At 35.8% G+C, this 12,180-nt stretch overlaps 1 pseudogene; it reads right to left on the minus strand.

Annotated features, from left to right (window-relative positions):
- Positions 1-552: 552 nt before the first annotated feature.
- On the minus strand, positions 553-1,287 carry LOC101675727 (annotated as a pseudogene).
- Positions 1,288-12,180: the final 10,893 nt, after the last annotated feature.

Below are 12,180 nucleotides of genomic sequence, written 5' to 3' on the forward strand. Positions count from 1 at the left end.
TCATTTCTAGCAGATACATTGTTCTTAGCTGGTTTTTTAACAGTGAGAGAAGGCAGCCATTGATGCCATGTGAGCACACTCATGGTCAAGGACACCCCTGGAATCTATATGGATCTTTTGGGGGCAATATCCAGCGTACTATGAATAGCATGAAACCCACTAAATGTGACATTAGACTGAAGAAGGCACAGCTTTTTTTAGGGGCAAAGGATCATTATTCAATGCTTATTGTTCATTGCCTTCCATGTGGAAGACAGATGCTTTTTATAAAACAACATGCAAGCAAAGGATGCTAATACACTTTTTTTTAATGAGTTGCAGTGATTGGAGTTCCATAAAGTGAAGTGGTAGTAGAGTGGACTTTGATGGGGGGCAGAGATTTAGAAATTTAACTCTGCTCTTACCTTTCTCAAGAAGCATGTGGGGTTTAAGGGTTTACTCATGCATAGCCAAAGTTTCAGTTCCTTTTCCATTTCTTTTTTGTTGTTGAGATTGTTGTTAATTTTTTTTTTTGGATGTATGATCTTATTTATTTGTTACTCTTAGAAAATCTCATTTCTGATTGCACTCAGGCTTAGAGATAAAAGCTCTCAAAGAGGACAGCCTCTGTTTCTTGGTAATCTGATCCTGGAGTTTTTCTTTGGCTTCTTAACATTCTCTTGGCCAAAAGTTTAGTATATTCTGCAGTCTATTTCTTATTTTTCTAAGTACTCTGTTTCTTTATGACAATACATCAGTGTTTGTACTGGAGGAACCTGGAGAAACAAGATGCTGAATCTTGGGTGCTTTGCTTCTAGAATTCTTCTTTGTCTTTCACACAACATAATGGTAGGCATCATTTTCTTTAGAGAGATTGAAATGTTTATGGGTTCTGCTAGGTCTTTTGGGCCCTAGGTGATAAAGCTCAGTAGTATCAGTGAATCCAGAAAAATCCCCCCAACCCCCACTTTTTTTTTCTTACAATGACCAATTTGAGAACATTGAGATTGGCACACACAGTTCAACCCTGAACAGATTTGTGCTTTCTTTCTCCAGTTCTTCTTGATCCATAGCAAGAGTGCCCCTTGCTCAGCAGCAGGCAGACACAATCATGGGTCAAGATACCTTCTTTCATGGGGAAGCCTTGCTTGTCATTGCCACCACTGATTCAGACCACGTAACACTTCCACTCTTTACCCCAAGCATCAGCAGCAACTTCTGTGACATATGCTTCTCATAAAAGGTACAGTTTTTCTACTTCAATGAGTTTCTGGCATCAGGAACTGGGAAAGAGATGTTCAGCTTCATCCTAACACAGCCTACCACCACCAAGGTACCATAAAAAAGACCTTTTTCAATAATTCTTGAAGCTAGTTTTGCAAAATTGAGAATCAGATTGAAATCCACCACATGTTATTGTAATTAAGCTACAAAAATTAAATTATTCAAACATTTTTTTAAAAAAGTAGAATGGAATTGCTTAGTAATGAATGTATTTCACTTTCCACATTAGTTATCTTTTAAAATTTTATATGCTTTTTACCTCTAATTCTAAGTATCTCTTAGTTTGGGGACAATCATTCAATTGATTTTAGTAATGTATATTGTCCCTATCAGAGGTGATGTTCGATGCAGTTTAGAGCTTGTTTGGACAGATATTTATGGTCTTATTGACTTTCAAATAAAAACTTGTTATCCAAAAACATTTATAATGTGATGTTAGCTTGTAAGAAGTGATGACTTTGAAGATGCTTTCTTTATCTTCTCAGCAGTGTTACATTCAAACTTTGGAGACTGAAAGATTTGAGACTTCAGCTAAAACCACTAATTTTGCTGCCTGAATTTATTATGAGAGACAAAAGAACAAGTCAAGTTGGCTGGTACAATTTTACCTTATCTTCCTTGATGTATAATTGGTTTTAGTAGTTTGGATTCATTTAAAGCTCTCATCTTTCTATATGTAGCACTTTTCTGCAGAAATTTTAAAAGAACAAAATGAACACTTTTATTGCACTATCTCCCTTTTAAACATGGTTATTTATAAACATTTAGGATGAACTGCATTTCAGAAAGTTGATTGATTGGCTGTCCCATTTTGGAAGAAGTAGAACCATCTGTTTTAGAGAGAGAGAAAGAAGAGAGTGCTCCATTTTCTATTTGAAAGAAACTCACCACTTAAAATCCAGGTATTTTTTAGTGTTCAAATAATCAAAGTTAAATTCTTTTCAGAACCTTCACTTGATAGACCTTTCAGTGTATGTTTTGATTAACTGTCTGGTTGATGGATTGATGACCCTTTCCTCATTGGGCTGAATTGACTGTGAAGGTGTCTGCAGTAAAAAGACCATGCTGTGTATTTTGTGAATGAATTCAGCTGATGATCTTTCTTCGGTAATTTATAAGAGACAATGGATGGGTAGACATTGGGACTTCAAAGCAGCACTCAGCTTCTTCATTCTGATATATTTCATATACCTAATATATGAATTCTACAATGTATCAATTACAATATAAAGTTTATGTTTATGAAGAAATATTAATATTTTAAAAGACATGGCCTTATTTTACTACCATACAATTTTTTAAAAACAATTTTATTTATTTATTTGACAGACGGAGGTCACAAGTAGGCAGAGAGGCAGGCAGAGAGAGAGAGGAGGAAGCAGGCTCCCTACTGAGCAGAGAGCCCGATGCGGGGCTTGATCGCAGGACTCTGGGATCATGACCTGAGCCGAAGGCAGAGGCTTTAACCCACTGAGCCACCCAGGTGCCCCCCTACCATACAATATTTAATTAATGAAAGCTTAACTACTTCTGTAACTGTATGAATAACACTAATACCCCAATTCTGGTTTGTCCAAAAACTCTCCTGGAGAAAGGGAGGGAAATACTCTCTATTAGTGATGCCTACATGTTTGGGAAAGTTATTTTAAATTTTCCAATTAAACTTCCCTTAGACTCTGAAACTAGGCTGCTGAATTCAAATTCCAATTCTACATTTCATTATTGTAGGTCTTGAACAAGTTTCCATAACTGCCCTGTGCCACATTTTTTCTCTATAACTAAGATCATACTACCTCTTATAGTATTATGAAGATCACATGAGTTATTAGATACCTAGAATGTTATTAGATACCTAGAATAAGTTAGTTATTAGAATAAGCTAGTTATTAGATACCTAGAATAAGAATAAGTTATTCTTATTACTTTTTATTATTCTCGATAAATAAAAAATTATAAATAAATGAACAAATAATTTTCATGAAATTTATTACTGATTTAGAAGATGCACCTGTCTCAGCTTTTCACATGGAGCTTCTGCTTTTTCAACTAAATAATAAAAATTATTGTTAAATTAATTAATTATTGATAATAATTAAGTAATTATTTTTAATTCTCTGTAATTCTATCATGACAACTTCTTCTACAACTTTCTGTTCCCTGATGGAATTAAGTAACTTTGTCTTTAAACCAATTTGTGGATTCATGTCATTCGTAAACAGACCTGTGTCTTCAGTAGGTCTGACCCTCCGATAGATCACCCCAGACTGTATTCCATATGGTGATGTATGGAAGTGATGAATCACCAAATTGTACACCTGAAACTAATATTGCACTGTATATTAACAAACTGTATTTTAAATAAAAACTTAAAAAATACTAACATAGAAGTTGATTGAATAACAATTCTAATTATTTATTATTCAGTTGATAAAGCAGAAGCTTTAAATAATAAATAAATTTATTAATTAATAAATTAATAATAATTCTAGCCTAAAGAATTGTGGTTCACATCTGCGAATTGCTAGGCGAGATGGGATGTTGGCAACATACTAAAATTCCAGAAGGCCTGTTTTTTCTGCATCTTCCTATGAAGACCACTAAAATTAAATAATACAAACTGAAGCATTTCACCAATTTCCACTAACTAGATAATTACTGAATATCTACCACGTGACACACTTTTTATTACCCTTTAGGAATGCAAAAGCAAATAAGATAGAATCTCTTTTTTTAAAGTCTCAGTAAAATAGAAAGGCTATCGAACATTTGAGCATCTATAATTTGCTTTGCACCAAGAAGTATATATATAGGTCTGGGTAACTGAATAAGTGTAGAGCATAGTCAAGATCTTCAATGTGAACTGTGAAGATCAATCCACAAATTGGTTTAAAGACAAAGTTACTTAATTCCATTAGGGAGTAGGAAGTTGTAGAAGAAGTTGTCATGATAGCATTATAGGGAATTAAAAACAGAGGAAGACATTTTACTGTAAGGTTTGCTTATAGTACATCCTGATTTTTTGAACCTGTATTTATTTATCTATCTATTTATTTATTTATATTTTTGTGACAACCTGGATGGAACTAGAGGATACTATATTAAGCGAATTAAGTCTGTCAGAGAAAGACAAATACCATATGATTTCACACATATTTGGAATTTAAGAAACAAAACAAAGGATTGTAGGGAAAAAGAGAGAGAGAGAGAGAGAGAGAGAGAGACAACCAAGAAGCAGTCTCTTAACTATAGAGAACAAACTGATGGCTACCAGAGGAGAAGTGGATGGGGGATGGGTGAAATAGATGATGGGGATTAAGGAGGGCACTTGTTATGAGCACAGGATGATGTATGGAGGTGATGAATCACCAAATTGTACACTTGAAACTAATATTGCACAGTATGTTACCTAACTGGAATTTAAATAAAAACTTAAAAAATACTAATAATAACATAGAAGTTCGTTGAAAGATAAAGCAAAAGCTCCGTGTAAAAAGCTTAGACAAGTGCATCTTATAAATCAGTAATAAATTACATGAATGTGATCTTTTGTCAGTTTCTTTGGACTCTAAACTTTGAGGACAGTATCTTTGGACTCTAATCTTTGAGGATTGTATCTTTCTTGCTACTATACATTCCCGGCTTCTGGCACATGGAAAGTTAAATAAATATTTTGATTTAATGGGTGAGTGAATGAATAAGTGATATAGGAAGTCAGACACTGCAATGTGTTAAGCTTTTGGACATTCAGTGGTAGTATTTTTTTTTTTAAAGATTGTATTTATTTTAGAGTAACACAGAGTAGAGAGAGAGAGAGTGGGGGAGGAATAGAGGGAGAGGGAGAGAATCTCAAGCAGACTCCCTATTAAACATAGAGCCTGATGCAGAGTTTGATCCCATGACCACGAGATCATGACCTGACCTGAAAATCAAGATGAGAAGTTTAACCAACTGAGCCACCCAAGGGCCCCATGCAGTGTTAATATGAATCAAAGTATGTCACATTTAGTCAGATAGTCATAAGAATTTGATTGCTTTATACCTCTGTATTTTAAATACTGGCTTCTTGCTCGCCAAGTATTATTGAACTCTGAACGTTATGTGAAAACTGGTATTTGGGAACTTAGGTAGCTGGCGAGACCAATCTTATGAAATTTACTCTTGGGAAGCAAAAACATTTGGCTCTATGGGGGAATTAGGCGACTCACAGGATTTATTTATTAATCTACAAAAAATGAAATAGTCTGGCATACGTGATATATACTGCTTCTCTTGGGTTCTTGGAGGAGACTTAGATTCAGCCTGTGAGGGAATGGCAAAGATCTCTCCACTGGAAGGGCTGCAGCCTACGAACTGAACATCCAAAGAGTGCTCATTTGGGTCAGGCCACATCTGCAAGTATGATGGCTTCTGGAATTGCATTGCAAGGATGTTATATCTGAATCCTCTTTGGGAAATCTGACTCTCTCCATTTGAAGACTTAGTCCAACTTTTATTCTTTTAGATTACCCTGAACTTGCTCTTGATTGCCAGTAGTTTTTCTGGTCCACAAATCATGTGATTATGATGTGATGTGAAAAGATCAATAACCTCTTTGAAGTTTTCATTTCAGTCTGAAATCACCTCATTTTCTACCTCCTATAATTTTTGCCAAGACAAAAAATTAAAAAGATGGTGCAAAAAAAAAAAAAAGATGATGCTAAGCTAAGCTATGAAAACATTCAGAACTTTTTTTTTTTTCAGAACTTTTATCTGAGTCTAGTAAATGTGATTTTAAATTAGTCATTTAAGGTATAACGTTAGGAAAAATTTGATTTAGATGTCTTTTTCTTTCCTGTACTTGAAACTGACCTTTAGTAGACATAATGGAACTGCTAGGAACACAGTCCAGAAAGAAGAGAATTTTGAAACATATTATATTAAACAGACAAATAATGCTCCCCTCCTCAATACTACAACAATGACAGAGACAAAAGGATGTCACAAATTATGGAGGAGTCAGATTGTACTTCAGTGTAGTCGAACATTTATTCTGAGCTTTATTACTGGAAGTTCGATGTAGTTTGCAGAATATTCTAGTGTTTTAAAAAGAATTTTGCTGACAAACACGTTTTTCAGTAAACCTTAAGTTAGAAAGTGAATTTATCTGTTTATTTGAGTTTAATACCTTTTCTTCAAACATTGAGAAATTATTCTAAACACAGTTTGAAGTGGAGCAATTCAACATATAACCAAGAAATCATGAAAAATAAATTCAATATATATGTATATTTTGTATATATGTAAATAAATACTGTGTTTTCTCATTTATTTGTACCTATATGCATATCTACTCATGTATATGTATTTAGGTTTGCATAAAGATGTTCTCATTTCAAATAACAGAAAAAAGCTTAACTGGAACTTACAGAACATGAAGTCTGAAAGGGAGAGAGCAGTTGCAGGGCTGGTTACTTCATCTGCTTAGCAATATTACTAAAGGATCTCCTGGCCTTAGAACTTTGGCTTTAGCCTCAAGCTCATTCCTTCATGGTAATTCTTGTCAAAAATATTTGTTTTAAGCAAAACCTCCCCCAAATGACTTCTTTTTATAGAAAAAAAAAATCACATGTAAATTTTTAGATTAGTTATTTTCCAGGACAATGGGGTTCCAAGATTAACTTGATCAGGCTGAGGATGGGGTAACCTCCTTCAGGGTGTGACCAATTGAAGGGTAAAAGTGGTCACTTGGTCTACACTGCAGCTCTGCCAGCCAGGAAGACAAGAGGAGGTGAATGAATTGCAGAGAAATAGCAAAGTGTATCTGGTACAAATTCCAACTCTGTGTCATCCACATGTGCTAATATTTTTAATCCCTTTATATTTGGTTTGAATTTGTAAATCAAGATTAGGCAAGTAAGGTAGTGAGTCTATTAATGTAAAATTGCATCTTTCCTATCCTGATCATAAAATAATTAAAACAGAAGCATTTTGAAACAAAAGGAAACCAAAGCAGATTCCAAATTATTAAAAATATAAATATTTTAAAATATATTTATTCTGTATTTTCTTAATGCATAAAAAAGAGTATTAGTTCCTTACCACAGAAGTGGAGTTAAATAGTAATATGGAAAAGATTTTCAAATTTACTTGGTCAGGCTATTAAGCATCATGCGTTTCAAGACAGTTGATGAAATCAGATTAAAGTGCAGTATTACATGATGTGTGTGTGAGTGTGTGTATCATGATTGTCCTCTTAATTAACATGAAATATTAGAAAATATTGGAAAATTTTAAGCATTTTATTAGGATCTAAGCAGTGACTAACTAAAGGAGAGGTTATGTAAACTAAAATAACAGAAAACAAAAGCATTGTGTTTTTTGTTTTTGTTTTTCCAATTCATGAAATACAAGTTTCTTTCTTGGGTTATTTATTTATTTATTTTTATTTATTATTATTTTTTTATTAAGTTATGTTAGTCACCATATAGTACATCATTAATTTTTTTTTAAAGATTTTATTTATTTATTTGACAGAGATCACAAGGAGGCAGAGAGGCAGGCAGAGAGAGAGGAGGAAGCAGGCTCCCTACTGAGCAGAGAGCCCGATTCGGGGCTCGATTCCAGGACCCTGGGATCATGCCTGAGCTGAAGGCAGAGGCTTTAACCCACTGAATCACCCAGGTGCCCCCATCATTAATTTTTTATGTAGTGTTCCATGATTCATTGTTTGCCTATAACACCTAGTGCTCCAGGCAATACATGCCCTCCTTAATACCCATCACCAGGCTCACACATCCCCTCACCACCCCCTCCCCCCTTTCAAAAACCCTCAGTTTGTTTCTCAGAGTCCACAGTCTTTCATGGTTCACCTCCTCCTCTGATTTCCCCTCCTTCACTTTTCCCTTCCTTTTCCTAATGTCCTCCATGTTATTCCTTATGTTCCACAACTAAATGAAACCTTATGATAATTGACACTCTCTGCTTGACTTATTTCACTCAGCATGATCTCCTCCAGTCCCGTCCATGTTGATAAAAAAGTTGGGTATTCATCCTTTCTGATGGAGGAGTATTATTTCTTTGTATATATGGACCACATTTTCTTTATCTATTTGTTTGTTGAGGACATCTTTTTTTTTAATAATTTATTTGTTTGACAGAGAGAAATCACAACTAGGCAGAGAGGCAGGCAGAGAGAGACGAGGAAGTAGGCTCCCTGCGGAGCAGAGAGCCCAATGCAGGGCTCGATCCCAGGACCCTGGGATCATGACCTGAGCAGAAGGCAGAAGCTTTAACCCACTGAGCCACCCAGGTGCCCCTGTTGAAGGGCATCTTGGCTCTTTCCACAGTTTGGCTACTGTGGACATTGCTGCTATGAACACTAGGGTGCATATGGCCCTTCTTTTCACTACATCTGTATCTTTGGGATAAATGCCAAGTAGTGCAATGCTGGGTCATATGGTAGCTCTGTTTTTTACTTTTTGAGGAACCTCCACACTGTTTTCCAAAGTGGCTGCACCAACTCTCATTCCCACCAACAATGTAAGAGGGTTCCCCTTTCTCCACAACCTCTCTAACACTTGTTTCTTGTGTTGCCAATTTTGGCCATTTTAACTGTTGTAAGGTTGTATCTCCAATATGGCTTTGATTTGAATTTCCCCAATTGCTAATGACTTAAACAATTCATGGAAACCAATGAGAATGAAGATGCATCAGTCTAAAACCTATGAGATACAGCAAAGGTAGTCTTAAGGGGGAAATACAGAGCCATCTAAGCCTCCCTCAAAAATAGAAAAAATCTTGAATACACAAACTCTTTTTACACCTTAAAGATCTGGGGAACTTTAAACCTAACTCACACATGAGGAGGGAAATAATTAAGATTAGAGCAGAGATCAAAGAATTAGAAACCAAAAATATAGTAGAACACATAAACAAAAGCTGGTTCTTTGAAAGAATTAGTAAGATTGTTATGTCAGTGGCCAGACTTATCCAAAAGAAAAAAGAAAGGACCCAAATTAATAAAATTATAAATGAAAGGGGAGAGATCACAACTAACACCAAGGAAATGAAAACAATTATTAGAAATTATTATCAGCAGCTATATGCCAAGAAGTTAAACAACTGGGAAGAAATGGATGCATTCCTGGAAACACATAAACTACCAAGACTGAAATAGGAGGAAACTGACAACCTGAATAGACCAATAACCAGTAACAAGATTGAAGCAGTGATTACAAACCTCCCAAAAAACAAGATCCAGGACCTGATGGACTCCTTGGGGAATTCTATGAAACATTCAAAGAAGAAATAATCCTAATTGTCCTGAAGATGCTTTACAAAAAATAGAAACAGAAGGAAAATTTTCAGAGTCATTCTATGGGGCCAGCCTTACCTTGTTCCCCAAACCAGGCAAAGACCCCATCAAAAAGGAGAATTTCAGACCAATATCCCTGATGAATATGGATGCCAAGATTCTCAACAAGATCCTAGCTAATAGGATACAACAGCACATTAAAAGGATTACCCACCACAACCAGGTGGGGTTTATCCCTGGGAGGCAAGAGTGGTTCAACATTGCCAAATCAATCAATGTGATAGAACACATAAATAAGAGAAGAGACAAGAACCACATGGTCCTCTCAACTGACGCAGAAAAAGCATTTGACAAAACACAGCCTCTTTTCCTGATTAAACTTTTCAGAGTAAAGGGATAGAGAGAATATTTCTCGGGTGATTTAATACTAGAATGAATATAAATTGCAACCTGCTTTTCTGAAAACATACCTCTTTTTGTTGCGTGGATATTTAAGAACATGATTCGGTATCAACGGCTTATTTTGAGGCTCTATTGTTCCCATATCTTCTTTAGTGGTTACAGGGAACCACAAACCACTGAAAATATCAAGAAAAAAGGGATTCGGAACTTAAGGCTAAACTGCCAGGCAAGATCATGGAGTAAAACATGGAACAACATGGTAGATGAAAACTCAAAAACAAGCACAGATCAAAAGCTTTGAACTTATGATTTGCCTTAAAAGTTTTTCTTCATCCATAATCTTTCTAATCCAGTTGCAAAATGGTATTTCCGATTAGCATGCTGGTCAGTGAATGAAATGAACTAATATATTAAGTAAATGTTCCCTGTATTTCTTTAATAAGCACCCCAGCAGGAACAGGGAGGCTCTGTGATGCTTCTCTTTCTGGGAAATGTTGGCAAGTGGTGGGAGACACTGGGGTCAAATGGTTTCCTGAGTTTCATTATTCTTGCTGAAACCTGAATGCTCCCAAATTCTCATGTCCTCAGGCATCACCTTTCCCCTTTCAAGGCAGCTAGCATATAACACAGCTTGGGTCCTCTCCCTGTTAATGGCAATAAGTCTCTGCCTTTCACGGGAAGATCCTTTGTGAGTTTCAATAGCCATTTAAGGGTTTAAATGTTCAACAAATCCATTTTCAGTGTCTGCTTGTCATCTCTTGCTTGAGATTCCTGTTCTGAGCACTCTGGTGACCAGTTTTTGCCCTCTTCTAATCTTCTCTCTGGGCAATGATCCTCTGCACAGTGTTTGGTACATGCAAGGTCACACCCTCCACCCTGCCTGGTATCATACTCAAACATACACACCACTCTCCAAAGCAAAAGGGCAGGGAAGCTAAAACTGCCATGTAGCATTAAAAAAGAAATCTGGAAGAGCAGAATGAAATCACAATGTAAAATATTAAAAATATACGCATGGAAACAAAAGTAAAAACCTTTTTCACAGTTGTCACTGCTCCTTTCAGTGCACCCATTCTCCTTTATAGGGTTCTCTATTTCTTCTGGGTTCCCCTTATCCCTCCTGTTCCTCTACCTCCTACCAGGCCGTTGCCATGCTTTTTCAGGAGCCACTTTCACCTATTTTGTTACTCCTTGGAGTCCAAGCTCCAACCCCCAGACTCAGATAAATAAACAAAAACTTCTTGTCCCCAAACAAATCCCACTTCCTTCATTTTGTCCTTGAATTACTGATTCATAGCAACCATTCTTTCAATTGCTATCCATGCGACCCACATGAAAGTGCTCCGTTCTCCAGAGCCTGAAGTAGCAATCTCTAGAATTGACAGTACTTTTACCCAGGATGGATTCCACACTTCTGCATGAGTAACAGCTAGGTCTGTTATAGCCACCTAACTCATTGTGTTTACCCATGTGGTCCTTCCACATGGAGAGCCAATCCCCAAAACAGTGTTCAGTTTTCATCCAAGAAGACAGAAGTGGCTTCTGACTGAAACGTTGTCTTTTTCAACTACAAAATTTAACGATGCAGTCAAAATTCACCTTTTGCAGCCAAAGGATATGTCTAGAAACTTTAAAATAGGGTTGTGGTTGCTATGCACATCGATGAAAACTATTACTGTGTTTTGTTAGTAAATAGTATATACTATTATATATAGTCTGTTGACCATCATCTGTCCATATAGAGTCAGACTGACCTTTACACTGATGTAAGTCAGCAGATTTCTTAGAACTGCTTTTCCATGCTTTATGCTTTCTTAACACATTTTAACCATATCCATTAAAAGTAGCAGCTGATTTTGTGGTAGAAATATGTAAGTGTGGGTGAGGATTTAAAAAAAAAACTACTTGAATATTTTCCCTAGATAAAATTGTGTTGTTTGTTATTTGTATACTAAATATCTAATATTTACCATTGAGTTTTCAGCTTTGTTTTATTGTCAATCTTTAGTTTTGTACCATTGTGCCTGGGAAATATACTTGGTATGATTTTAGTCTTCTTAAAATTTATAATATTTATTGTTTCTCTTTTTATGTGATCTAACCAGGGGATTCTTCTGTGAGTACTGGAGGAAAATGTGTATTCTGTTTATCTTAGATGGAATGCTGTATCTATATCCTTTAGAACCATGTGTTTTGAAATATGCTTCAAATAAAAAATGTTC

This window comes from Mustela putorius, unplaced genomic scaffold (genome assembly GCF_011764305.1).
Source record: "Mustela putorius furo isolate JIRA1106 unplaced genomic scaffold, ASM1176430v1.1 tig00000832_pilon_pilon_pilon, whole genome shotgun sequence".
NCBI classification, from domain to species: domain Eukaryota; kingdom Metazoa; phylum Chordata; class Mammalia; order Carnivora; family Mustelidae; genus Mustela; species Mustela putorius.